A 25,690-nucleotide genomic window follows, 5' to 3' on the forward strand; every position below is an offset into this window, starting at 1 on the left:
CATCAAAACACCAAAATATTGTAGCAAAATACATTACATTAGTTTTAGTATACTCCATATACAACCATATATCTTCATGTGTATGCAAAACCAACTAGGTTGCACAAAAAAGACGAAACTACTAAAATGCACACACAAAAATTCACCAACTCACATCAAATTGGCTCCACAAAAGGCATGGACCATGTGATTGTATCTCCAATTGAAATGTCGCCAAATGTTTCTTCCCCAACACATAACTCAGTTGTGTAATCAAAGATATCGCCAATTGTTATGATATACGAGTCGGCAGATGGTACATCATTAGACAGGGTTCCAAGTGCAACGGTTCTTTTCCTGAAGTTCTTTAAAAGGCATCGTGTGGATTGTTGAACATGTGACACTTCATCAAAAACACGTGATTGTCTTCTTACCTACAGTACAACATCACAATTATAAATGAATACAATATATACAAGTTCAACTCTCAATGAAAGCACAACAATATTTAAATTTAAATAATCAATTTAAATTGGCCTATTAGCTCAGTTGGTTAGAGCAATATCCATTCTCTCTCTACTGAACGGGTGCTTTGACCGGTCTTTGTTTATCGAGTATTGTTTCCCGGCAAATTGCCTCATAACCTCTTATAGAAGTACAAACCCATCTGACAAATATTAATTATTATAATTATTGAAAACAAGTATTAAGAAGATATTTTCTGCCGTTTCATGCAACATGTTAAATTGTCATCTCCTGTACATTGCTCAGGTAGACTTGGTGGATAAATTGTGTTTTGAGATATCAAGCAGTCCTGCACAAGAACTTCTGGTTTTAACACTTGGCACAGGTATCTAACTTATTTTATTTCAAATGATTTTTTTAGGTAGCAATCTAGTAGAAAGAAAGTATGGTCTTTAGGTGTTTGGCATATTTTTGAGTAATGAATTTTTTACAGGTAAAGACGCATGTGATATTACTGCTGCTGGCCCCAAACTACTTCAGAAGTTGCAGCAGTGCTATTCCAACTAACATTGCAATGGTTAAATATAGGATAAAAGTTTAACTAACTAATACTTAAACTGTTATCAGAAAGTAGAAACATTAGCAATTTTTAGCAGTTTACAAGCCTATTGTCGTCAGCATAGTAAATATCTTTGTAGCATAAGGAACAATGAAAACAGAGTTGGTTGAACTTCAGAAATAATGTCAGGAACTCACTTGGTATCAACGCTCTGTTTGAAACCAACTTCCAAGACTTGAACTTTCACGGAGTTTCCATGTATTTTAAGTGGTGTTTACGCGAGCTAACTTAAAGTTCTTAATTTCATCGGGGGTGTTCCCTCTGTCCAGCTTTTCTGTTTCTTTGCATAGGAATATTACGAGTAAAGTAGTACGTGAACCTTCTGACGTGAATCTGCTCAATCACGCTCACCATTACTCGTGAAGCGATTTAGCCACGGAGTATTTCAGATCTGCCACATGAATAATTTCAACCATTCTACTCTAGAAAGATGCAACTCTCAAATGGTGCACATTTCTGACGGCCTTTTTTAGCCTACTTCTCTTCTCTTAATGGTGCCTAAGTTTCTTCCGTGAACTTAAGAAAGCCTCTTGCTCATATTTTTTATACCCACAACTACCAAGATACTTCTTTTAAAAAACCTCTTGCTTAAGTCAACGTCAGAGTGTAATCTTAAACTTTCTTTAAAAAAAAAAAAAAAAAATCGTAACAGAAAAAAGAATTTCTCCAGTGTATTGGGCTGCTGTGTTCTGTCGTTCTATTGAAACCTAACAGTTACACAGGTAAAGACGCAGGTGTTGGATACGCACAAAGGGTTAGCCTATGTGCACAAGTGGAGGAGCAGTATCTATGCAAATATCTATAGAATAAGGCAACATCGAAAAAAATGGACAGATCTCAAATTCAATACTGTCCAACTCCATTATTCTCTATTTTTCCCTACCATTTAGTGATGCCATATCACATCATGGTCAGGGTATGGGTGTTATAGAGAAGCATAGGATATTCTAAAATTCGAAAAGTGGCTGTCTGTGCTGGTTGATAACAGTAAGGAGAAGCTTTTGAAGATGATGGATGAGAGGAACAAGAAGATGACGGAGAGGAAGGTTGTAGGGATTATTACTGCATGCAATTAAAAGTTTGATGACATAGACGACGAGGATGACAAAGCGAAGCTCAACCTTGAGTATTCTGGAATGAAGTGTAGGAGTGATGTTTTTGAAGTATCGAAGACAAAAGACCAGGTACATACGCGAAATGTTGGGAGACTCTTCAAAACTATTCAAGAAAAAGTTATGAGGCCTTTGTTATTGGTTTAGAGGGAACACAAAATGGCTTTTTGGCATGAGAGGGTGGATAGAGTAGTATAAGGCTATAAGCATCAACAACTTCTCAAAAACTTATCTTTCTCAATGAGCTTAAGTCAGGAATTTAAAATGGTCCTTGTAAACTGATTTTATATCAGGGGGACAAAGTTCTTGGACAGGGGACATGATGACTGCCATGACTGACAGATATTTCCTACGAAACTTATTATAACTTAAAAAAAAAAAAAAAATAGATAAGTTAATATTTCCAGAGGTGGGGTTGCACTTCTTTGGACTTCTTGAAGCTGATGAGGAATGTTGAGAATAATAGTTCTTAGGCTTAGTAGGAGATGTCCAAGGATCAATCCAAAGGGCCACAGACACTGATTAATTTCTAATGCAACTGAAATACTTATTGCCTCCCAGGAACACCCAGCAGGTGATATAGCCCATCATCCACCCGTCCATCTCACTTGAGATGTGTGTTGGGATCTACCACGCCATGGATCAAAATGGTTCTCATTGCTCATTGCATTCCTCGGGGGCTATCATGTTTGATTCATTGCACTTCCTAAGAACTTCTTTTCAGTAAAAATGGGACACTGAACTTCTTTCATTTCAGTAAAAATCGATAACGCCTCAATAAATCTCTTGTTCTCAACAAAAGTACTAAGAAGTGTACAATAACTAACAGTATCGGGAACAACACCAGCTTCTCTCATTTCATAAAGAAGCTGTGTCGCTTCACGAAAAAGTTTAGCTTTATCAAACACATAATCATAGAAGGCTGCCCAAGGAGACGACACAGAACAGAAACACAGGGAAGAATACTAATAAGAGCAACAAAGGGACAAAGACAAGTCTCCAACTAAGTCTGAGAGGGCAATTCACGGTGATATTTACTGTTTTTATACTAACAACGCTAGGTTTTCAAAAACTAGCAGTAGCAGTTCCAACTATGTGGAATCAGGTGTACGCACTACTGCCTACATTTCCAAAGGTATTGCACTCAATACCTTACATGATAAACGGGTCGCACAAGAATGGAGGATAGATGTCAGGCTTGAGAAAGCACCTAGTTGCAGGCCAGAGATATAAACATTGATAAGTTTGGATTCAAGATAGACCATTGATAAGTTTGTTCCAAAGAATTGGATCACAGCCATATCACTAATGATTTATGACTAATACCTCCACACAAAACAACTAGTACTAACTAAATTTGGAGCAGATATAATAGACTGAACAAGTTAAAGGAATTTGAAGGATGTTAAAACATGACTGAGCATAACTAATTCAGCAAGAACTACCACATAGCACAATGTATTATTCATGTGTGCACCCAACAAATAGTCTATTTCCATTTTCTAAACAATAAAACCTAGTCGATAGTCCAAACTCCAAACATATAATAGTATTATTTCTTCTTCCATACGAGACATAATTAATATAAACAATAGAAGAAAAAAATAGTAGTGTTGAGATCAGCTTTGCTGACTCTACTAAAATCGTGTAGGCTATATATCACGATATATATTACATGTATAAAATGTATAAAGAAATGTTGCACTAAGTCATCTTTAATTACCTATGGAGAAGTATTTTCGAACTCTGGTGCATAACCCTCTAACTTTTTCTCAAGAATTTTACGTGCCCTCGTCTCTTCATCAAGACGTTGCATCACTAGTTTGACGTTTTCATCTGTACTTTCACGTTTTCTCTTTTCTTCTTCAACAACTTTGATGTAAGGAGCGGATGCATGCACAACAGTCTTTGTAACAGTTCCTAGTCATCGAACGCGACTTTTTCCATCACGACCGATGACCTAACCATAAGACAAAATGATTACATTCAACAAATGACGACATTTAACACATACATCAACTGAAAAGTTTTAGAGTATACTAGGTAGATGCCTGCTCTAACATGACCATTATCTAAATATATATACCTTTGCCATAGGATCATTATCCAAATCTTTCTCTCCCAAGTAGGGGTCAAGGCTCACAAGCCGCTTAATTTCATCCTAGAAACAAAATTTAGTCATATACACACAATTTTTTCCACCATGAAATTAAGAGCTAAAATTAAAGAACAATAAAAGAATTCCAATTACCAGACTTGGTCTCAATTCAGGAAAAGGACATGATCCGTCCTTACTTGTATGTGTGGCCACAAACACATGCATTCTTGTGACCGTACCATATGGGTTTTCTTTAATCTAAAAAGAAAACAAACTCTTAAGCATATAACAATATTCGGTAAATCCAGAAGTTGTTAGCAACAATAGAAAATACCCTCTTTGATTCTAGCACATCCAAGTCTACCAGATGTGTGTGGCAACTTCATGTGCTCCCTAGATAATTTGCTATTTTCTCGCTTACTTTTCTCTTCATCAGTCGAGCAAATTTCTATAAAGCTTTCCCAATCTTCTTTTTTTGTACGCTTTGGTATGTTTTTGTACACACACACACACACACTCTAAATTCCTAGTTCTGCCCCTAACACAACCACCACGCGAATTGAATAACATTTTCGACAAGCCAACACCCTCACCATGTTGAACAAAACATAGTTTATAAAAACAATCGTTAAAATTGATGGACAACATCTTCACCAAGAAGTGCATCCAATTAAAGGATGAAAACTTCCATTACTCAGTAAAGCGAATAGTGAAAACTCACAATTTTAACAACAATAATTTACTCAATTTTTTTGATAAAGCACTAAAAAGTCACAATGTTATATAATATTAATTCACAGTAACAATAGCATATCAATAACAACGATAATGATGTTGTGTTGACCCCGTTTTGGGCTATGAAGATGACTTGTCTGCCGGCCCGAGGTAACATAAGAACCGGAGGGAGCGAAGCACCGTATCGAGGCCGCGGTTCTGCAAAAGTGGAAGAGCCGTACGACAGCATGTGATAGAACAACGCGGTCAGAGTCAAAGGGGAGGCAGCTTAACAAGAGAAGAACGGGAGGCATGAGAGTAGAGCCACGGAAACCTAAAAATACAGGTGTACCAAGATGGACCAAAGGATAAAGGGGGATCAACGGCTAGGAAGGAAGGGGGGTAGTATAAAGAGGAACAGTGGAGGAAGGAAAAGGGGAAAAAAAAAGAAAAGGGGAGGGAGGAGAGTATTAGGACATAGAACATTAGAGGTTGTAAGTGGTGTTCATACATTTGGCGCTGTCTGTGGGGACGAGGTAGGTCCACGATTCGGGAAGTTGCAAAGCATGGCTCCAGCTAAGAGAGGACGAGGTAGAGGAAGGCTGATGAGGGAAGAGGTCGTACAAAACAAGACAGCTAGTGTGGAAAACATAGAGGTGGGGGAAGAGGAAGTCGAAGATTCAGTGGCTGAGGCAACCATGTTACTTCAAGAGGAGATAGGCAGGCTTAGGGAAGAAAATGATGAGCTGAGGAGAGAAAGGGAAGACACCAGCGGGGCGGAAACAGCCGCTCCGGCAGGAAGTGAAATGGAGGTGCAAAGTGAGGGGGCTCGTACGGCGGTTGAGGCTAACCGGGGTGAAGGCATTACCATGGAAATGGTGAAAGAAATGATTGAAAGAGACCGAGAAACCAACCGCGCGGTGAAGCAGGAAAAACACGGCGCGACCAAAAAGGTGGTGGAGCACGCACGGAATCCCTCGGGCGACTTCGGTCTGGAATGCAGAGGTACCCAAGAGATTCACGCAGCCGCGGTTTGAAAGGTACGACGGGAAAGGAGACTCGGCTGACCATTTGCATCATTTTAGGCAGCAGATGTCGTTGTGGCAAGAGGCGAAGTATGACGGTCTCCGGTGCATGATGTTCCCTGCCAGCCTGAAGGGAGGAGCATCTGATTGGTATTATCGGTTGGCATCGTGGAGTATTAAGAGGTTCGAGGAGTTGGAACAAGCCTTTGTGAATCACTTCATCTATCAGAAGAAGAGAGTGGTCGACGTAGCGGACCTTTTTAACGTCAAGCAGAAGTCCGCCGAGACACTCAGGGACTTCCTGTGTAGGTTCAAGGAAGAAACACTGAGGGTGGAGAATTTGGATGAACGCACCGCGGTCATAGTGTTCCAGCACGGGTTAAAGCAGGGGGCACGAGTACATGAATCCGTGTCCAAGATTGAAGTTACCACCCTACATGCTTTATACTTGAAAGTGGAACGTTACATCAGGTATGAGGACATTCTGCGGAGGAACAGTAAGGAACACAAAAAGCCTGACAAGACAATACATGCCGTGGCCGTGGAGGACAGAAGAGACAAGGATAGAGCTGCGGCCAGGGACAGAGGAAATTACGGGAGGGAGATACCGAGAGCAGAGAGGGGCAAAGACCAGGCTCGACGGGAGTACAGGGAAAGAAAACCGTATCGCGAGATAGATTTGACACCACTGAACAAGTCATTGGAGGAGATCTTGCCTCTGATCAAGGGACATCGGCACTACGAAGAGCCACGGAGCTCGCCAAAGGAGATAGAAGGAAAGCCGTTTTGTGCATACCATCAGGTTAGGAATCATGCTACCAATGAATGTTTTGCTTTACAGTGGTTGGTAGAAAGAATGATTGGGAGAGGACAGTTGAAAGAACATGTCAAAGAAGCTCAACCAATCGAGAGGGTCCCAGCCGCAGCAAGAATCCTGGGCACGATAAATGTAATATTCAGCGGAGAAACGCTGGGGAGGAACGCTCACCGGGATAAGGTGAAGAGGACCGCCAGCTTCCAGTAGATAAACGAAGTTGCGAGCGGTCCGCGGCTAGTTCCCGAAAGTAGCAGAGGGAGTGACCGGGTAGAGTTTACACAGAAGGATTTGGAGTCAATGAGCTCGCCACACGAAGATGCCCTGGTGGTTACCGTAGCAATGGGAAATTACATGGTGAAGAGGGTGTTGATAGACTGCGGAAGTTCAGTGGATTTGCTATTTCAGGGTGCACTGGAAGAGATGGGAATAGAAAAGGAGCCGATGAAGCCTCCGCGGACTAATTTGTTTGGGTTCAACGGCAGCATGACATGCGCGTGCCGATGGGGAGATAATCTCGCGCCGGTGATATTGGGGGCGGTGACCATTTTCACCAAGTTTATGGTGGTGGATACTAACTCACAATACAACGCGATCCTGGGAAGAAAATGGATTCATGAGATGAGGGTAGTTCCTTCTACGTATTACCAGGTGATCCGGTTCCCAACGAATGGAGGATTGTACGAGATAAGGGGCGATCAGGTCGCGGCATAGAACCTACACCGGTGGGCGGCGGTCCGAATACGCACACCTGGAAAGGGAGCGCCGGAGGCAGGGGACGGTCCGGCATAGCAATTACAGATCGTGGCCGAAGAGAAGAGGCCGCCCATCAGGGGCAAGACGATGGACGGGGTTAAGGTTGTAAACATTGGAATAGCGGAGGAGGAGAAGTTCGTGAACATTGGAGCCAGTTTGGCAGAGGAGTGGAGAGAGAAACTGATTGCCTTGCTGGCTGCGAATAGTGATGTGTTTGCATGGTCGATCGAGGAGTTGGTAGGGTTAGATCCAAAGTTTACATGCCACAGATTGCACATGCAGGATGGATGGCCCACCGATCAAAACCGAAGTGTGTCGCCGCGGTATGCACAGGGAATTAGAGAGGAGGTACAGAAGTTGAGAAATACAGGTATCATCCGCGAATGCAAGTTCACTGAATGGTTGTCCAATGTGGTAGCCGTGCCTAAAAAGAACGGGAAAGTAAGAATGTGCGTGGATTTTACAGATGTCAACAAGGAATGCCCAAAGGATTGTTACCCCAGCCGCGGATAGACGAACTGGTGGACCGAACTGCGAAATATAAGTTCTTTTCATTTATGGACGCGTCAATGGGCTATAATCAGGTGGTGATGTATGGCCCTGACCAAGAAAAGACAGCGTTCATAGTGGAAGGGGGGATGTACTGCTACACCCGGATGCCTTTTGGTCTGAAGAACGCGGGGGCCACGTTTCAGAGAGTGGGAGAGAAGATGTTCGAGGATAAAATTAGGAAGAAGATGGAAATTTATATAGATGACATGGTAGAGAAAAGTATGACCGAAGAGGAACATTTGGAGGGGCTGAAAGAGACGTTCGCCATATTGCGAAGACATAAGCTGATGTTGAACCCAGAGAAATGCACGTTTGGGGTGACGTCTGGGAAATTCCTGGGGTATATAGTCACATACCGCGGCATAGAAGCAAACCCGGATCAGATTAGGGCGTTGATAGAGATGCCATCACCGTAGAATGTGAAGGAAGTTCAGAGGCTCGCTGGTAGGGTTACGACACTCAATAGGTTCATATCCAAGTCTTCGGACAAGTGTCGGCCCTTGTATCTATTGTTAAGGAGGACGAGCAACTTCCAATGGACCGAGGCATGTGAAAGGGCATTCCAAGAATTGAAAGGATATTTGGGCAAGGTTCCGATCTTGTCGCGGCCAGGGCAGGGAGAAAAGATGTACTTGTATTTGGGGGTTTCAGAGTGTGCGATTAGTTCAGTGCTGGTAAGGATATTGGGGAAGGCAGAGAGGCCGGTGTACTTCCAAAGCAAAACCATGATGGATGCCGAAACTAGGTACAGTAAGATCGAAAAGTATGCCCTGGCATTGGTCTTCTCAGCACTAAAGTTGAAACCATACTTCGACGCTCACTCGGTGGTGGTGGTGACTAATTTGCCACTCAAGCAGGCGTTGAAGGCCGAGAAATCAGGAAGAATGTTGAAGTGGGCCGTGCTGCTCAGCTCTTATGAGATCGAGTACCAAGCCAGAACCGTAGAAAAGGCTCAGGCAATGGCAGAATTCCTGGCAGAATTCCCGGCCGAGGACCCCACCTGGGGGGAAAAGATGGTGATGGAACAAGAGACAGACCAAAATCACGACCCCTTGGATCCGTGGGACATGCGAAATGGTTGGAGGGTATTTGCAGATGGATCAGCCACGGATACTAGAAACGGAATTGGGGTGGTGCTGGTCATGCCCGAGAACACTCGCCTGGAGTTGTCAATGAAACTGGGATTCGCGGCGTCGAACAACGAGTCTGAGTACGAGGCATTAATAGCGGGGATGGATCTGGCCAGGGATTTGGGTGTGCGGGAGCTCACAGTATATTCAGATTCGAATTTGGTAGTATGTCAAGTCAACGGGATTTGTGGTGGCGGTGCCCCCGGATGGCCAAATATCTAGAGGTGGTGCGAGAGAAGGGGCGAGAAAAGTTTGAGAAAATTAGCTTTGCCCATCTAGGGGGAGAGAATAGGCATGCCGACGCTTTTTTACGTGGCGCGGTGCTTCTCGGGGACGGAGGGAGGTCTATCGAAACCGGGTGCTAAGCATACCAAGCACCGCTGAGAGGGCTAAGGCGTGTGCGACCACCGAAAGCAAGAGCAGGGGTGGATGGAACCTATCAAGCGTTACTTGTCGGGGATAGATACCGGGGACAAGGATGAGAAAAGGAGAATGGAATAGAGGTCAAGAAGGTACATTCTGACAGAAGGGGAGTTGTATCGAAGGAACGTCAGCGGACCACTCCTGAGATGCCTGGGACCGCAGCAGGCGCAAGACGTGTTGGGAGAAGTTCACGAAGGAGGCTGTGGAAGCCACTCGGCAGGGAGGACAACGGCTCATCGGTTGCTATCTCAGGGGTACTTTTGGCCCCACATGAAGAGAGATGCGACGGAGTATGCCAAGAGATGTCGGAAGTGCCAAATCTTTGCGCCGCTGATACACTCACCTGCAGAACCGTTGCACAAGGTCTTCAGCCCTTGGCCATTCGCTATGTGGGCATTGGATATTGTCGGACCCCTGCCCATGGCCAGTGGCAAACGGAGGTTTATGCTAGCCGCGACTGACTATTTTACAAAATGGGTTGAGGGCGTGTCTTTGCAGCAGGTCAAGGAGGAACAGGTGAGAAAGTTTTTGTGGGAAAATATAATATGCCGGTTTGGGCTGCCCCACACTATTATCCCGGACAACGGGACTCAGTTCACAGGGGGAAAAGTGAAGGCCTTCCTCCAGGCCTATCGAGTGAAACAAGGTTTTTCAGCCCCGTACAATCCTGAAGGGAATGGTCAGGCGAAGTCTTCCAACAAGGTGATCATGGACAATTTAAAGAAAAAACTTGAAGAACGCAAGGGGTGTTGGGCAGAAGAGTTAAATCATGTAATCGTGGCGTGATCTTCACGCCGGAGACTTCTACAGGGGAATCTCCTTTCTCAATGGCCTACGGGGTAGAGGCGGTGATCCCAATAGAGATGGTGGCCCCGACGACCAGAACCAAGGCTGTAGAGGCAGGAGTTAACAAAATACTTCTGGCCGAGGAACTGAATCTCACAGAGGAGAGGAGAGACACTACGCGCATCCGTTTGGAAGAGTATCACCGCAGGTTGCAGAGACAGTATAACAAGCGGGTGAAGCTGCGAACATTCTGTGTGGGGGATCGGGTGCTTCGGAGAGTCCGGCCACCAAGAAGGAGACAGACGGAAAGTTGGGACCCAACTGGGAGGGACCCTGCACTGTGGTGGAGGCAGGGACGTCCGGAACCTACAGGCTGCAGACACCCCAAGGGGAGAGCATCAAGCGGTCGTGGAACATCCGGATGCTGAAAAAATTTCATGAGTAACTTGTACTATGAGCACTTTCAATTAAAGAAAATTGTATTTGCTTCATTCAAGCTTTGTAATGCTATTTTGAATTTGCTATTGTGGTAATGAAAGCGACAATCAATTTTTCCCATTTGATGAATGTGCATTCGTTCACGTGTGTTAGGCCAGAAGCAGCGGATAAGGGGTTTTACATCAATGATGGAATGCGTAGTGGACTTGGGGGCACGCTGAGTGGCTCGAGTTTACTCGACGGCTCTCAACATCTCCTTAATCAACTTGGGGGCAAGCCGAAAGTGGGTGGCGGGCATGCTCACTACCCCCAACATCTCCACGGCCAACTTGAGGGCTCATTTGAGTGGCGGGCTAACCTCGGGCGCCCTCAACCTCTCCTTAATCAACTTGGGGCGAGAGAGTGGCCCGAGGCGTGCTTTCAGCTACCCCCAACATCTCCACGGTCAACTTAAGGGACCGGCCGAAAGTGGCCCGGGCTTACTCGGCGGCCCTCAACATTTCCTGAATCAACTTGGGGGGTTAGCTGAGTGGCCCGGGCTTACTCGGCGGCCCTCAACATCTCCTCAATCAACTTGGGGGCGAGCTGAGTGGCCCGGGCATGCTCAGCTACCCCCAACATCTCCACGGTCAACTTGAGGGCTCGCCCGAGTGGCGGGCTTACTCGGCGCCCTCAACATCTCCTGAATCAACTTGGGGGCAAGCTGAGTGGCCCGGGCGTGCTCAGATACCCCCAACATCTCCACGGCCAACTTGAGGTCCTGCTGAGTGGCCCGAGCTTACTCGGCGGCCCTCAACATCTCCTCAATCAACTTGGGGGCAAGCTGAGTGGCTCGGGCATGCTCAGCTACCCCCAACATCTCCACGGCCTGCATTCTCAATGACCTCCTACGGCACCCAAGCAAAGGGGGCGGAGATAAACGCCGAGGTGAAACAAGGAAAAAAAAAAAAAAAAAAAAAAAAAAGAAAGAGAGGAGGGGTGGCAACACAATACGGAAGATGAACACTTAAATTACTGAGAGTTTGCATAAGGCATAAGCAACCGAAACAGGGACCCACTGCGGTCTGCTGGGAGTACCCAGAAATCCAAACCCAGGGGGTGAAACTAAAAAGTTGAAGTATCAAAATATCAGATACAGATAATGCAAATGGCTTGGCCAACAAACAAAAAGAAACTTTAGCGAACTTCATCATGCGGCGCCCGAGGCATCGGATGGATTTGCCGCCTTCTCGATCCGTCGCCAGATCCATCCACATCGATAGGGGAAGAAGACACCCTGGGAGGGGCCTGGCCTCCGCCTCAGAGCGAGGGATACGGGGAGCGGGATCGGTTGAAATCAAAGGAGGTGGGTCAGGAGAAGACGGCCCGTGGCAAGAAGAAGCTTCCACCGCCGCTCAGTTCCTGTGCTACCTTTTGGCAAAGAAGGACCTTCAAGTGTTTAGTGGCTCCCGATAAGCACCCAAAAGTGTATTATGAAACCCCATCGAGACATATAAATTTGGTTAATTATGTGTTTAATAATCATGAAATAAATATGTTTTCATACTTTTGCGGTATTTGCAAAGAAACATGGAAATATTGGTTAAACCTCGCAATAAAGCACGAGGAACGGCGATATATGAATTCTCCCAAATTCGCGTAAGCATCAAACTTCCAAAGCTCCTACCTCTCGAGCGGGGACTCGAATGCGACAAGAGAGCTTTCGACAATCGTATGATGAACTCTACGATAAGCGGGAAGTTGTAAAACCGCCCAAAAAATACCGGACCGCCATCGATCGCACATGGGCCCACTATCGCGGGACCACAAGATTGGATGAGTCATCAATCATGGAGCATGTCAAGACAAAAATAACAAATTATTGGTGCAAAGTTGACACCTTGCATGTAATAAATTAGATTAGGTGTTAATAGTGAAAAAAAGGCAAGGTGTCACTTTGTTTTAATGTGGTGGATAAAAATGAATTAATGTGGTTTGATGATTCACGTGGGAGGAAATGAGATTTCTCTCAAATGGAGAAGAAATTAGACAAGGGTGGGGGACACTCCATTTACTCCCTTGACTTATTTTCCTCACATGGCATTATTTTAGTTCCTTAGTGAAAAAAAAATTAAGAAGTTAGTTTTTAGTTTTTATTAGAAAGCTTGTAATAGTTTTAATGGAGGAAACACTTGTTTTCTTCTAGAAAATAAATAGAAGTGAGTTTGATTGTTTAGCTTTCCCCTCTCTCTGTCTCTCTCTTTTGTGTTTTTTTTAGTTTATAAATCCTTGTCCCAAGGATCATGAGCTAACTTCCCTTTTGGGGAGTTAATCCAACTCATGTGAGGGTAAATCAATTTTTGTTGGTTTGGTAGGTTGTTAGGAAGAACAACTAGCTCTACACCCTATCCCAAAATGATAGTTGGTATAGTGTCTAGTTAGGAATCAAAGCAATGAGCTTAGAGATAAGTCATTGCTTAGTTCCACTTGCTAGCATGTGTGAGCTCTTAAGTGAGCCATACATGCTAGGGATCAAATCTTTTCTTCCATTAGGGGCTTGTCTATGAGTCTAGGAAGGATCAAATAACCTTTTTCAAATCAACATCTAATGATAGTTTCACATGAGGAGGATTAACTCTCCACCTTTTCTTTCAAATCTCTATTTTGGTATTAAGTGCATGTTTTCAAACTTTAATGTCTTTCTTAATGTTTGTGTAGGAAGGAAATCCTAGCTTTAATATTATAACCTTACTCCTTAGTTCCCTTAATTGTAACATCCAATTTGTAGTTGTTCTAAACTTTAGGTTAGTTCGAATCCTTATTCAAACTCTACGAAACGAAGATCGTGAGTAAGGAACCTTGAGTGCTTTTGCATCAATTTAGAGAGTTCAAACCTCTAAGTAGTGTTAAACAAGCATATATCAAATGATGCACGCGGGCCAAACTCCACCAAACTCAACCCCCTTCCTCCAGCACCATCTCCACCACCTCCTCTTGCTATTTACACCCTCAAAATATCCTCTACACCGCTTATGGCAAAGACGGGCTTAATTACAGTTGAGAGGAATTTCGCGAAATCTCTACAATTCGGGATGTTTCACCCATTTTTCAATAAAGAAATTGCTAGTAGAGAGTGGGAATATCTATTGCACCAATTCCAGCTCATTATTCAAGAATTGGTGTTGAAATTTTACAACAATGGAGGTTTTCGGGTGACGTAATTTTGGATTACGGCGGATGGGTTGAACGCGTGAACTCACGCTGGAGTTGATTTCAATACCGCAGATTCCGATAAACTCGATAGCCCGACCTCATTATTATTGTCGAGTAACCCACCACGAGGGATTTGATGTTTGACACGCTTTCGGCGGGGAGTACAACATCGCTCGAGCTGCGCGGTACAACGCCATTGGAACTTCAAAGACGCCCGACGTGAACAAGACTTTCTTGCACTGGCGTGGATCCTACGAGGAGAGGAAGAACACTTTCTGTATGGTCCATTTCCGGGCCATATTCTTACGACCAGCGTCAAACAAGTCACTCCTCTTGTCAGACTTGTTACTCGGCTTTTATGCTTAACTTAGGGTTCCGGTTGCTACTCCTTTCATTGAAACAAGGTCTTTCGAGAATTTTGGAATTTTTGAGACTTGTGTTTTAGACCAACCGGGACCCAAGAGCTAGAGATGACATTGAGCATGATAACGCACCTCCTCCTCCTCCCTTCACCACCGACTGTTTTAATGAAGATACCATGCGCGAATCAAGATTCTATGGATGCCTTGAGGCACATGAATACTAGTATGCGCAGGATGTTTCTTCGCCAGGAAGAGATGCTTACTTCCCAGAATGACTTCCAGCAAGAAATGAGAAATCGCCAAGGCCGTTTCCAGAGAATGATGATGGCAAATCAGCAGCAATTCCAAGATCGGTTGTTACAGTCTATAGGCCACATTCCGCACTACCAAGACTGAAGTTCGCCGTGGGTGTCAAGACGAGAAACACGGGTTCTTCTTTTGCTAACCCGGAGGATTCCCAGTAGCTATTTATTTCCCTTGGTTTAGAAATGACTATGTCATTTATTTCCCTTATGCATTGCATTTTTATTTTTTTAGTGCTAAATTATTATATATCGGTTGATTTCTCATAATTTTGTATCTTCAGACGGTTTGAATGAGAAATTATTTATGTTATACGAATATAGTACTTTCAAAAATATGAGTTTGCTCCTTGATTCATTGGGCCTACTCTCAAAGCCCAACGGTCAGAACCCAACGGACTGATCCAAACGGTCAGATGCCCAACGGTCAGAAATCTACTTATAAATACAACTCTCCTTTTCCAATTTCACTCAACCCCTTTCTCTCATTTTTCACAAATTCTTCTTCACAAATCCTCAATTTCTTGAACATAATGAATCAAATAGAGCGATGGGAAAAGGAGCAACGCGAATGGGCTATCACACTAATCGTGATATCAGTGTTTATCATTATTCTCTTGTCACTCATGCATAACATGATCCGTAACATCTAGATCTATGTAATGATCTCTTTTCCGATTTTCATTTTATATATTAGTATGGTGTGTTAAATAATTCTCACACATTTGTATGCGGTTAATTATTAAATTGAGAAGTTCCAGATTAAATATTTGTGTATATTAGTTGTCTTTTCTTCTCTAAAAAAAATAAAAAAAATAAAATAAAATAAAATAAAAAAATAAAATAAAAAAAATAAAAAATAAAAAATAATAAAAATAATAAAAAAAATAATAATAAGTAAATAAATAAACAAACCATAACAAAGATAGGCCATCCAAAACTCACCAATATAATTAATGGATACACATGGTGTTCAGAGAAAATCGCGCACGCTACAAGGTACACATAACACTTGTCACACATGCAGCTCGATTATTCTATCCATATTCTATTACTGAGTTATGATCATCATTTCTGAAATTACGTGTAAGTCTAACTACCCTGTGAAACTTTCATCCATATTTTCTAACATTAAACCATCTCATTAATTGTATTTGGATATCTGACATGACAAAGACTTAATGTGGATCCCCTATGATGCCGTTTCATAATCACATGGGTCATTAACTACACTTGGACCCAGATTGGTCTAGCCTCATAGATTGGCTATAAATCTCTTCTTTTTTTAGCCATTCTTATTCATACAATTTTCACTATCCTTCCCTCAAGAATGGCTCAACCAAAGAAAAATAACGGCAGAGAAAGACTACCTGAAAACTTTCGAAGAGGGCCGGTTTTCTCCTTATTTTGATACCGAAATCATACGTCGCGGATGGACGCCCCTTCTAAATCATTCAGCAGCTGGTTATTCCCGAGAATTGGTTTTGATGTTCTACCAATTTAGCGGATATGAAGATGGAAAATTCTACTTCAATGCCTATGGACAACGATTGGAATTGAATAAGAAAATGATCTCCGACATACTTCAAATCCCAATAAAAACCCAGGAGTCCCTTGTTCAAGAGTCATCATTCGATTCCGCAAAAACTTTACTGTGAGCTACCGTATCTCATGGCGACGTTGAAAATACACATCACATGGTTCTTCAACGCTCTTTGAAACAGAATCAACGTGTTGTGCTCCACTGGTTGGGACATAATGTGGTAGGTACATCACACCAATCAGAAGTCACAAAGCCTCAACTTCACATACTTTGGATTTTGCAAACTCAAAGAGACGACTTTTGTCTGATCCAACACCTCTGGAACGTAATCACCAAGAAAACAAGAAGGTCAAAGACTCTACCCACTTTGGTAACGAGATTATGATGCGTTGGGGTTATCCAATAATTTCTCCAGACACCCCTTCAAAGAGCATATATAAAGGTACTTCAAACAGACTACTCCGTTGGTTTTGGACCCCCCGACTCGATAGATGAGCAAAACACCCCAAGCTCAAATTCTGACCATTTATTTGATGAAAATGCCATGCTGAATATTATTAATCCCATGGAAGGCATTAAACTTCTTCATCAGGGTTTGAGGGAACTACACGCTCGTCAGAATATCATCATCACAACTCTTCAAGATTTCCAAGATCGTCAAGCAACGCATGATGTTGAACAGGAGGAGATCTTGGAAAATCATTCTCAATCCTTGCAAATCACGCCTCCTAATGGAAAATCAAACGGTAATTCTCTACCAAGGGGACATTCAGATGATGCATTTCGGCCAACAAATAGTAGACTAAAAACAGGTTTGGTGCAAAATATGCATCTCCAAGATCAATATAAGAATCCATGATATTACTAAGTCAATAAGTATATAATCATCTATGTTATTACGTTTTTCCGTCTTACTATGTATTTTGTCTTATCTTTTTGTCTTCTTTTGTATGCAATGCTTAATAGGATTGTCATCATTTCCATTGTGACTAATATAATTTTAACATTTGCTACAGGAGGGTCTATTTTCTTACATATTCATTTTTCCATCCAGTTGCCGGTATCGTTACCCATTTCTTTACTTCATCCACCATGACATCTTCATCAAACATTGCATCTTCATCATCCATGGTACCTCCCAAACTCATTCTTGAGCAATCCTTTTAGTCTATGATGGATTCCAATGCCTATGGCCATCTCTTCCATAATTACATCACAAACATTGGGTGGTCTTCCCTAATTCTTCAACCTGACCAAACTTATTATCCAAGTTTGGCTGCATACTTTTATGCTAATATGGAAGACACACCAGCATTCAACCATGCGCATGGTTTCTACTTAGACGGGTTCACAATCCGAGTTGGTGACACACCTCATATCTTTTCTGAACAACAACTTGCCCTATCTTTGGACCTTCCATACCACCTAACCTGCCGTGATCTTCGAAGACATCTATCATAATTCTTACCGTTCCTTTCAGTGGCAAGCATTTCGCGACTCTTATGGTGATGGTCTTGAGATCAAACGAGAAGGAGATGGCCATGTGCTATGGCGCAACATCACCATTCCATTAGCAAGCATGACCATGAACATGGGGACTGCAATGTTATTTGTACTCCTAAACATTATGGGAGATTGGCATTTTTCTAACCGCCAATGAGGTCGCTTCGCGTTATTGAAAGTGCACTAGCTCAGGGTCATGCATTATTTAACATTTTAGGTCAGGTTATCTCCACCGAACAAGCTCGCGACTTTTCGTGATCAAGATATACTTTTACCACCACCGCTTGTCGAATCATGAAGACACATTTCCTACAGGTTTGTCGCCACTTTTCATGACGGGTCAAGGTGGATTCCATGTGCTCAAGAAACGTAATCATTCGCTCATTGAGGTTTTTTCAATGGAAGGCCCATTTCGATACCGAGGCATGTTTGATGTTACCCAAAGGATCTAAAAAGATGAAGACCAATTTGAGGGAACGGAGACAAAGAATGGGCAGAAATTTGGCGGACTATTTATCTATTGGCGCGATGCTAAGGAAATGCATTTCCTTAAAGAGGACGCCGGACATTCACGATCTATTTGGATGGTAAACTTGAGTTTGCCATTGTACATATATCTAGCTAAACCTTATGTTTGGTGTGCTATTGTTTTTCATGTTTCGTATGCCATGGTTCATTATTTCGTGCTATGTATCGTGGTGCTATGTTTAGTGTGCTATTGAACATTTTTTCTTGTTCTTTCGAATAATATATTATGATCTCCAACCCTCTGTTCCAAAGAATCGAGCCCTAATTTTGCTCACGGTTCTCGTGTACTTTCTCTCTTTAATTATTGATCCTTCGAGGACTAAGCATCATTCTCGTTTGGGGTGCTTTTAAACCTCAGAGCAAAAATTAGGCATCTTGTAGCCTATATATAGTTTTTATTTTCAGATTAATAATTGTACTTAGTGACAAAGTCTTGTTTCCTTTTCAATGATGAAAATTGTTTAGAAATCTCACATTAGTATCCGAATTAGGATTTGTTTTAAGAAACTTTAGATAATACGATGCAATAGTTTATACATCTTTTCATGAATATTCATGTATCGAGTATCATCGATTGTACATGGCAAGAAGTTTCTAGAACCAACGGTTAGTTACTTAAACTATAAATCCCGCGGGAGAATCTAACCAAAAACCTTGACATGAGTGATTTGTGTGTGATGACACGAGGAGTAGTTTTTCCGATTAGAGAAATCACGTGTCTACTTACTTGATCACCACCCCAACCCTAGGCTAGAATTTAGGCCTTCTTGGATCGACATAGCTAAAAATTCTTAATTTACAATTTTTTACCACCGGTCACTCCATCGAACCATTCATCAAACCTTTCACTTTCACCAAAAATTCCTTACCCATTTATTAAACCAAATAAAAGAACCTACCTAAGTGATGAGGATGAGAAATATGATGAAATGTGGAAAGAATAAAGAGAAAGACTTGTCCCAAATAAAAGTCAATTACTTGCTTCAGGAAAGAAAAATAGAATCATGTTTTTAAGCCATCTAAAAAAAATAAATAAATAAAAAAATAAATAAAGATATAATAATAAATCCATTAGAGGCTTAAGAACAAGGTTATAAAGCTCAGTTAGAAGAAGGAAAGAAAACAAGGATTTCTCTAGTGTAAATATATGAAGTCCCTATTCTCTCATACTCGTAAATTTTGATTATCCATTTCCATTTTCTTGTACACTATCCACATAAGCCCCACAATACCTAATAAAGACCTCTAGCTCAATTAGGAGTAGGTTGGTGTGATAATAAGTAGTAGACGTGATTGATCGACATCGGCTCCTCCGACCGTCATGAGATATGAGGGAAACGTGTGCCCACCGCACAATCGGAGTTAACAAAACGACGAGTGGAAAATTTTTGAGTGAATTTGTGTTTCAACACATACCGCCAGAACCCATTTAGGTACGCTCTCCAAGGGATCTAGAAACAACCCGCGCTAGTATATTTCAATGAAAAGTTCACGCATGAATAATCATATGTAGATGTTTTAATTATTGAATACATATTAACTTGAGTTTCAAAGAAATCAATCCTCGTTCCCCGCTAAGGAGATGTATGGATATCCGAGATTAATTTAGGAAACGAGTTTACATCACCGAAGTCGTTGTAGTATAAAATGAAGTTTTGTGAGTATCTTTTCGGAAAACTCTCATGAGGTTATAACTCGTCCACTAGGGAATTCCTAGTGGTTTAAGGCCTTGTTGTATATGGTCAATGCAACCGCATCTGCTGAAAACGAGAATTAGCTTAGACTACACATTTTTGGCCACTTATCTATTTTAATGTCTCTTCTTTGCTTCGAGGACAAGCAAAGTCTTTGTTGGGGGTAGTGTGATAAGCACCCAAAAGTGTATTATGAAACCCCATTGAGACATATAAATTTGGTTAATTATGTGTTTAATAATCATGAAATAAATATGTTTTCATACTTTTGTAGGTATTTGCAAGTAAACATGGAAATATTGGTTAAACCCGATAATAAAGCACGAGGAACGGCATATATGAATTCTCCAAATTCGCATACGTAAGCATCAAACTTCAAAAGCTCCTACCCTCGAACAGGGACTCCAAATGCGACAAGAGAGCTGCTCGGACAATCAAGGGTGATGAACTCTACGATAAGCGGGAAGTTATAAACCGCCCAAAATACCCGGACCGCCATCGATCGCATTACATGGGCCCACTATGGGGCCACAAGATTGGATGAGTCATCAATCATGGAGCATGTCAAGACAAAAATAACAAATTATTATTAAAGCAAAGTTGACACCTTGCATGTAATAAATTAGATTAGGTGTTAATAGTGAAAAAAGGCAAGGTGTCACTTTGTTTTAATGTGGTGGATAAAATGAATTAATGTGGTTTGATGATTCACGCGTGAGGAAATGAGATTTCTCTCAAATAGAGAAGAAATTAGACAAGGGTGGGGGACACTCCATTTACTCCCTTGACTTATTTTCCTCACATGGCATTATTTTAGTTCCTTAGTGGAAAAAAAATAAGAAGTTAGTTTTTAGTTTTTATTAGAAAGCTTGTAATAGTTTTAATGGAGGAAACACTTGTTTTCTTCTAGAAAATAAATAGAAGTGAGTTTGATTGTTTAGCTTTCCCTCTCTCTCTCTCTCTCTCTCTCTCTCTCTCTCTCTCTCTCTCTTTGTGTTTTTTTAGTTTATAAATCCTTGTCCCAAGGATCATGAGCTAACTTCTTTTTTGGGGAGTTAATCCAACTCATGTGAGGGTAAATCAATTTTTGTTGGTTTGGTAGGTTGTTAGGAAGAACAACTAGCTCTACACCCTATCCCAAAATGATAGTTGGTGTAGTGTCTAGTTAGGAATCAAAGCAATGAGCTTAGAGATAAGTTATTGCTTAGTTCTGACTTGCTAGCATGTGTGAGCTCTTAAGTGAGCCATACATGCTAGGGATCAAATCTTTTATTCCATTAGGGGCTTGTCTATGAGTCTAGGAAGGATCAAATAACCTTTTTCAAATCAACATCTAATGATAGTTTCACATGAGGAGGATTAACTCTCCACTTTTCTTTCAAATCTCTATTTTGGTATTAAGTGCATGTTTTCAAACTTTAATGTCTTTCTTAATGTTTGTGTAGGAAGGAAATCCTAGCTTTAATATTATAACCTTACTCCTTAGTTCCCTTTAATTGTAACATCCAATTTGTAGTTGTTCTAAACTTTAGGTTAGTTCGAATCCTTATTCAAACTCTACGAAACGAAGATCGTGAGTAAGGAACCTTGAGTGCTTTTGCATCAATTTAGAGAATTCAAACCTCTAAGTAGTGTTAAACAAGCATATATCGCTCTCCTTTCACATTTGCTCCAAGTCACTGGCGGCCCTGCTTTAGCCTTCCTCCGATTTTCAAAGACAGGACGCCGCCACGTAATCCTTATAGACTTCCTGAAATATTTGGAACTCCTTGTGGTGTTTGAGGGCAGCGAGACGAGCCTCATCCCGCTCCTTCTCAAGTTGGGCACATTTTGCTTTCCATCCATTAGGCCCGTGAATCTCGGCTTTCACTGAGTCAAATGCCTCCAGGGTATTGGTTAGGCCACGAATCACATAGCCCACGTCCAGGCTCAGCTGAAGATACAAGTCAGGTTAGAGAACAAGGAATAGGAAAGGAAGGAAAGAGATAGATGAGATGCATACCCGTTCCCAGCTTGTATAGATCGCTGCTCGGTGAGAAGCGAAGGAGCCAGAATCCCCGTACACCTGGTCCCTAGGGAGATGGGAGCTGAAGAAGAGGGACGCAGCCACTGCTGGGTTATCCAGAGCGGAGTCACGTGTGGTGACATCGCGGTCCTTGGCTTTGAATTCAGGATGCCAGAGCTCCGGGGGCCCGTTGGGCAGAGGACCAATCTGGATCACTTATTTACCAGAGCGGTGGGAGGATGGCCATGGCGATGAGGGCCTAGAGGACGGTGCGGGGGCAGTAGGAGCTGTAGTCTTGGCCTTCTTAGCAGGAGGGCCCTCGACGGCTGCATTGGCGGGCGCATCGCCATTGGAATTGCTGTCCCATAGCTTGAGTTTGGTTACGTCCATGTTGTCAGAAGTACCTGCAGGGGGAGCAAAATCGTCGTCCCAGTCAGCTCTGGAAGAGTAGGATCGGGGGGCAGTAGCAGAGGGAACTGTGGAAGAACCACTGGAGGGCTTACGGGTCTGAGAGGTTGCGGCCTTGCGGGCTAGTGCTTGACTGCGGGAGATCTTGGTGGTGTACCCAAAGGACCGATGAGCGGTGGGTTTCACCTTCCGTTTCTTGGGGGGAGACGGTTTGGGTTTCCTCTCTTTTGGTGGGGGCAAAAGGTATAGAGGGCCGCGGTATTTACCAATGTCTTTTAGGGATGGATCTCGGAGGAGTAGACTCCCTTTGTTGGGGTCGATGCCAAGGACGTCGCACTAGCTGTCCCCTAGGCTGCGGAGTCTGGTGAAAATCTCTGAGGTGACACTAGTGTAGATTTGGGAGTGGGAATCCGGGTTCCAACCTGAAAAGAGAAGATAGAGATATGTCAAGGGGATGATAGTAAAGGAAACCAACAAAGCATTTGACTCAACTCACCGCAGCGGATAAAATGGGAGTGCCTCAAAGACAGTTCAAGGGGAAGAGCGGCGGAGAGGTAGTTCCCAGACACGTAGAGGGGATAGTGATGCCAGGCCTTGTCGGAGGAGGTGACGCGGATAACGAAAGACTTCTTCTACGAATGCACGCAGAAGGATTGGTACCCCACGCTCCCGAGCTTGGTGCTTTTCTTGATAAAATAGTGGGAAATGACGTCTTGAAGGGAAATGCGAGGTGTATTCGTGGTATTGTAGTAGTTGGTAGTGTACATGATTCACCAGAAGTTGCCGATGCCTTGACACGGCGAAATGTTGAAATGGTTGCAGACTACAACATCTAGCAAGGATAAAGGGAAGCGGAGACCAGCCGCTATTTGCCCCACGGTTGCTACCGGGGACCCTGGCCATGACGACACTAGATGAGGGAAATGGGTGACCCCAGGCACATGTTCCAGGACTACATCCTCGGGGATGTCGTAGGCTTTACTTTACCGCCGCCGATTAGGGTCTGGCGGTAGTGGGATGGAGGAGGAGGCAAAGGCGAAAGGTCTACCTGAGGTGGATGGAACAGAAGCCCCAAGGGTTGACTCTGTGGAAATAGACTCTGGGTGATCCGCGGAGGGACCAGAAGATCCCGATTTCCGCCGCAGAGTCGAATGATCGGGAGGTCGGGGACACAGATCTAGTAGATCCGGCGGTGGAGGATTCGCCAGGGTCAGAGCCAGACATGACACCAGCGTAGGGTGAACCAGATAGACTGTGCGGCGGGCAAGAGAGATGGTGGAGCAGCGGAAAGAAAGGGATGGTCGCAAAGTGGGCGAGAACCAGAACAAAGAAAAATAAAGAGAGAAAGAAAATGACGACCCACCTACTTACACTACCAAGGAAAAGAAACAGAGAAGGAGGAGCGCAAACCTGAGTCGAGGAGACGTTCTGCGCGTGTAGCGAATGAGATATGCTAAGGAAGCCTCACCGGAGATGAAATGGCAGGTGTGAGGAATAGTTTGGAGACGCAAGAAAATGCGAGAAAACTGGAGAAGACAAGAGTTGAAGGGACAGTTTGAAGAGTGAGAAGTGAGGAGTCAAGGAGAAGAAGGAGTGCAAAATAAAGGCTTTGGGCCGGATTCGAGTAGTCAGGGGCAAAATGGTAAAAGGAGGGAGGCACATGTGAAAAGGAGGGCCATTGAGGAACAAACGCGTGGCATCGCGAGAAACGAGGAGGCAGGGCCAGATAGGCATGCGCCGCAGGACACGTGCCTAGGGACATGTGGCCAAGATCTGGTGGTCAGGGCAGCAGGCAGCGTGAAGGTCAGAAAGATTCGAGTGTTTGATGGGTGACAAGACAGCGTGATGGTCCGACAGCGAGGCAGTCTCGACCCACGAATCCGATTGGATCCGCGGACCGAGAGGGGGCATTTGTGTCGACCCCATTTTGGGCTATGAAGATGACTTGTCTGCCGGACCGAGGTAACATAAGAAACGGAGGGAGTGAAGCACCGTATCGGGGCCGCGGTTCTGCAAAAGTTGAAGAGCCGTACGACAGCATGTGACAGAACAACGCGGTCAGAGTCAAAGGGGAGGCATCTTAACAAGAGAAGAACGGGAGGCATGAGAGCGAAGCCGCGAAAACCTAAAAATATAGGTGTGCCAAGATGGACCAAAGGATAAAGGGGGATCAACGGCTAGGAAGGAAGGGGGGTAGTATAAAGAGGAACAGTGGAGGAAGGAAAAGGGAGGAAAAAAAAAGAAAAGGGAAGGGAGGAGAGTATTAGGACATAAAACATTAGAGGTTGTAAGTGGTGTTCATACAGATGTGTTACATTTCTTAAAACAAAGAAGTTTTTTTAAACAAAGAAAAAAAAACAAACCTTTATAAGATGCAAACTAACTAAAATTCCATCAAAACTAGCTGTAGTAGTGTATATGCAAAACAACCAATTTAAAAAGTTAGAGTTTTGACGCAACCCATTATAAGAATGGGAAAAAAACAAGGGTTATGATACCAATTTATACCTCTACAACATACAAGTACAATCTTCTACAAAAATAAACAACTACTAACTGCTACAAGATACAACAAGTACTGATTGCAATACTACAAAAATGATATTTCACTCTAAGCTCAAAGCTAGTAACAGATATACCCAACATATGTAACAGATGAATTAGCTCATGGAGTTATAGGTGCTATAAATAATTGAAATAACTACAAAGAAATTGTACCTAAGTTTAGACTTAGTCAAAAGAAGAGTAGGCAAAACTCCAGTCAAATTGTTTATCAATGGAATGATAGTTCTTTGAAATTAGTTTTTTTTTTAATCATTCATTTCTTACAAATTCAATAAATTGAACTAACTAAAACTCCTCAATCACTTAATAATTCACATCACAACAACAATGAAATATTCACAAAACAATTTTTTAATACACCCCATATCATAAACAAACCCTAAGCAACTCCAATAAATTTCATGAGAAAGATGCATCATCCCAATATACTAATTAAAGAAAAAATAACATCTTTTTTGAATATAAGAAACAAACCGGTGAAATTGAAGCTTGCTGATAACTACTCTATTTCTTTGAAGTTGCTGTAGAGATGAAATTGTTAGCTTTGGCGGAATTTGTTGTATATGACAGCGAGTTGCGGTTTTGACCAAATAAAAACCAAAAGAGAGAAAATTGGAAAAGAGCGAAAATTTTGGGGGGAAGATATTCGCACTTTGGGCTAGGTTTCGGGGAAAATG

General features: G+C 42.8%; 1 long non-coding RNA gene across 2 annotated transcripts; it reads right to left on the reverse strand.

Moving 5' to 3' along the window:
- Positions 1-60: 60 nt before the first annotated feature.
- Positions 61-25,690, reverse strand: LOC147486959 (uncharacterized). Of its 2 annotated transcripts, XR_015202179.1 has the most exons (5): positions 25,488-25,690; positions 4,427-4,805; positions 4,262-4,336; positions 3,899-4,135; positions 61-413 (listed from the first exon to the last, which is right to left on the reverse strand). It is a non-coding gene; the product is annotated as an uncharacterized LOC147486959 (long non-coding RNA). The 2 variants fall into 2 exon arrangements; XR_015202178.1 differs by lacking the exon at positions 25,488-25,690 and having other exon boundaries at positions 65-413; positions 4,427-4,933.

The sequence above is a fragment of the Coptis chinensis genome, chromosome 7 (assembly GCF_015680905.1).
Source record: "Coptis chinensis isolate HL-2020 chromosome 7, ASM1568090v1, whole genome shotgun sequence".
Taxonomy (NCBI): domain Eukaryota; kingdom Viridiplantae; phylum Streptophyta; class Magnoliopsida; order Ranunculales; family Ranunculaceae; genus Coptis; species Coptis chinensis.